The 3742-nt window shown below is 44.2% G+C and overlaps 1 long non-coding RNA gene across 1 annotated transcript; it reads left to right on the plus strand.

Moving 5' to 3' along the window:
* The first annotated feature begins 258 nt into the window (after window positions 1-258).
* LOC130584359 (uncharacterized) lies at window positions 259-3703 on the plus strand. Its single transcript, XR_008966505.1, has 4 exons — window positions 259-537; window positions 1382-1497; window positions 2352-2460; window positions 2704-3703. It is a non-coding gene; the product is annotated as an uncharacterized LOC130584359 (long non-coding RNA).
* The last annotated feature ends 39 nt before the right edge of the window (window positions 3704-3742 follow it).

Raw genomic sequence — 3742 nt, forward strand, 5'->3', positions numbered from 1 at the left:
GACGAACAGCTGGAAGTTACAATCTTCTGTGGCCTGTTATTCCAAGAATATTTCTGAAATGCAGTAATGCTTTTTGCTYCCAGATTTGTTTAGTGCTGAACAAAACCCTGTGGAAAATTCCATCACTTCAGCATGTGGGGTATTTTTTTTTCCTCCTGAAATGAGCTGCTAGTTAGCATGTTAAAAAATAATTGTGAAAAAAGAGTTCTGAAAACTGCCCTGTGGAGAATCTGGACTCTCCTTCTCTCTTTCCAGGTCCTCCAAGGAAGGACTAATATCTTCTCCTCAGTGTCCAAGGACTCCTGCGGCACTGCAGGCCTCGCAGTCAGATGCAAACCGGTCACTCAGTTACAAAGTTGTTAGGGACAAAAGGCACCAGATGCAAAGCTCCCACAAGGCAGAAGTAATGTTTTCAAGAGGGTCACAAGCTCAGATCATCAGTATGAGCCCCCAAATATTGCAGCCTGGCTTGAGTCTGTTGGACCCACCTGAACTAACAAGGAGGAACAAGTGGTGACCCTGGAGGTTCTGCATGAGGTAAGCTTCAGCCACCTTATGTTAAGATGGACCAATGCAGAGATGTRACTCCAGATTTCTAGGAAAACCCAAATAAACTTACAGACATCTTCTGTTTGCATGTCAATGGGTTTGTTCAGGATCATGGTTTCAGGAATGGTGAGATTTTAGCCAGCATAACAGCTGTCTGCCTTGGTATGGAGTGGACCGTTAGGGCCTGGATGATATGGATTTATGTAAGAAAACACACATTCTGTGTAAGTTTGAAGCCCAGAATATTCTGCCAGACATATGCGACAAGATTCACTTCAAGAGCAGTCAGCCTGCTTCCTCTGAGTTCATGTTCTGCCTCTCAAAATCAGTTTATTTCCACCTGGTCCTGTTTGTTCCCTGCTCCTTGTATGGCACCATCCAGCATCTTCCCTAAAGTGTGAAGTCTGGCTTGGCTGCTCTCACTCTGTGTTTGGCTTCTGTTGTGATGGCAAATGCATGCTTACTTCCAAGCATGTTCTGCTGTTGTGAGTCTCATTCCAGCTCATCTCATCCAACTACTCTCCTCTGTGCCTGCTTTTATTTCTAGAAATGACTTTGAGGACTAARCTGTGATTTCCTTGTTTCCATGGTGTTGCATTTGACCTAACCAACAATTGTAGACCTAAAGTGTCCTTGCCTTCAACCACCCTGCCTGTGGCTTCAGAACATACTGATGCAAAACCAGGTGGTGTATCTAGAGATAATTAGTGATTATGATTATGTGCCAGTGATTACAAGCCTATAATGAGTAGTTAGATGACAGTGGAATAGAATTACAGTGGATTTAAAGGGATTATGTTTGTTTTTTTGTTTCTATGGTTCCTTGTGACAGTGAGGAGGCAATCMGTCAAATATACTTTGGCCAGGCTGGTGAAGAAGACAGAGCTGTCGTTTGTGTATTTTTGTCATGGCCCTGCATGSCATGGTATAATTCATGAAAGAAGCTGTGTAAGTACCATAAGAACCAGGCTGTGACTGAAAATCCTGGTCTGCKTGCCTGTCAGTGCATTTGCTGCTGCTTTGGAGGAAAATCGATACAGTATAAGGCCWGAAGTAAACGAAAGAGTTTTGTTGATTTAGGTATGACAGGAGACACKGTTAGTGACCAGGTGTCAGTTAGGGTTTTGGACTCAAAGCCCTGCATGCTCTAGGCAGGTTCTCCAGGTTCTTTGATGCCAAAGCTGTTTTGTCTCCCAGTCATTATCATGTYGCTTAGATCTGGAAACAGCAAATGATGTGGAGACAGACAGGCTGACAGTGTGGATTAGCATTCTTAGTGTTAGGGATSTGGAATAAAGGAGTTGTTGACCTTAGTTTATAGACGACCCTTGTTAGGCCCATGACAATGGGGTTATCTGCTTGGTTGCCAATTTATTTTAGTTCTTGTGTCCCAGGRCCCAAATGTATCAGTTAAGTGTAGAGCTAGTTTTATGGGCTCTGTACATCTCGGTACATGGATTATTGTACAACTGACTGAGACCAAAATAGGCACAAAGGAGTGGCAATWGTGTTTTTATCTGCTCCAAGGCCAGAACTCAATAAAACGGGACCATACTGGGATTAGTATTATGGTCAGTAATGAGGTTTGTATTTGGARATGCTGAAGATTTGTTACTGGTTTTTGGAGGCTCTCTTTTTATATTGAGAAATGTGACTGACTGACAGCCAATCAGTCCCCAAGGGAGTGCCTGATGTGAATGAGCCTGTTTCATTCTGATGCCTTAGGATTTTTAGTTTCTATATTTTCATGCATTCTTTCATTTTCATGCATTCATGCATTCTGTATTCTTTTACTTCTCCAGTACAGCACTAAACACCACCGTTCTCCCATCTTTAGACGAAACAATCCCTCTCTGAGCATGAATCCAAGGACACCTCGCTGCCTCAGAGCCCCAAAATATGGAAACAACAGTGAGTTGGGGGGAGCAAGTTTGGGGTGGTTGACATCATCACCTGAAAAGATCATTGGAGAATTAAGACCCAATATGTTAATAAGGCAGAACTTATCAAAGATGACTCGTGACTTGGGGTCCATTTTGGGTGCAGCCTCGGGAGGAGGAGGCCTTGTCTGCCCTAATGTACCCGTAGGACTGTTAGGCCTGTATTAAAGTTGTCTATTCTCATTCTCTGAAGTTTGTCTGGCCTCTATTTCAGATTAGCCTGATTGATAAGGCATCAGTTCAGCTGGGGTCCTGCATTTTAAGGGCACATCAAGCCCACTAGACACCTCCTAGTTTCAAGATCTGCAGCAGACCAGAAYTCTATGCAGCATTTGAAGATACAAATGAGCAAGAAGATGGTACAGTGACATTTTTCAATCTTTGTGCCTTCCCTAGTTATCCCTAAAATGACATTCAGTTGTTGAGCACAGACTTGCAAGATCCCTGTGTTGGTGAAGTGCCTCTCATAAGTGTTAAATGTTAGTCTATAATTAAGGAGTCTGTAATCCATAGATTAGTGGCTCTGTGCTCTAAAGTCTCCATCTGTTGTACACAATGAAATCATAACTCTAGTCTCAGTCTTGTTTCAGGCTTCTAAACTGGTTTTCACAGGATTTTCTTTGTTGTGCAAAGCAACTTGTTCATGGCTGTCACTTGCTGTCCAGGCACTGGAGCAGATGTAGCACAGTGGCCTTTTGTCAGTGCCGCATGGGCTATGAGATGTACTTCTATCAAAGCAGGAAYAGGGTTTTGAAATGTGTATTTTGGTCATGTTCAGACTCAGCCCCCTTCAACACAAAGCAGATGGCACACTGCCAGTTATTAGGGCTTTTACTATGTTTAGACACTACCCAAGCAGTGGAAAACTGTTGCCACCAAAATGGGCTGCAGAGACGACCCAAAGACCTTCCAATGCATAGCCAGASTTCTCTTCAGTCTAGCCACGAGCACTCACCGTGCCTGCTCTGGGACAGGGGCAGGGCTCAGTCCTTTGCTTGCCAAAGCCTGTTCAGTGATAAAATACTGGACAAAATGGAGATGCCATGAAGCGCCACTGTGGACTGCTGACCCAGTCGTCGAAACGAAATGATTCTGTGATTTAAAATTCATTTTACGCAGAGAAATTGCAAAGATTTGATGGGGACAGAGGCGATTGCAGAGTCTGAGCCTGTCAGGCCGAAGGTGCGGCGCAGAGCCCATCAGTGAAACGGAAGCGGGAGCCAGCAGCAGCCCTATCGCCGGTCAGCGCCGGT

This window comes from Malurus melanocephalus, unplaced genomic scaffold (genome assembly GCF_030028575.1).
Source record: "Malurus melanocephalus ecotype Western Australia unplaced genomic scaffold, MMel_1.1 scaffold_696, whole genome shotgun sequence".
Classification (NCBI taxonomy): Eukaryota; Metazoa; Chordata; class Aves; order Passeriformes; family Maluridae; genus Malurus; species Malurus melanocephalus.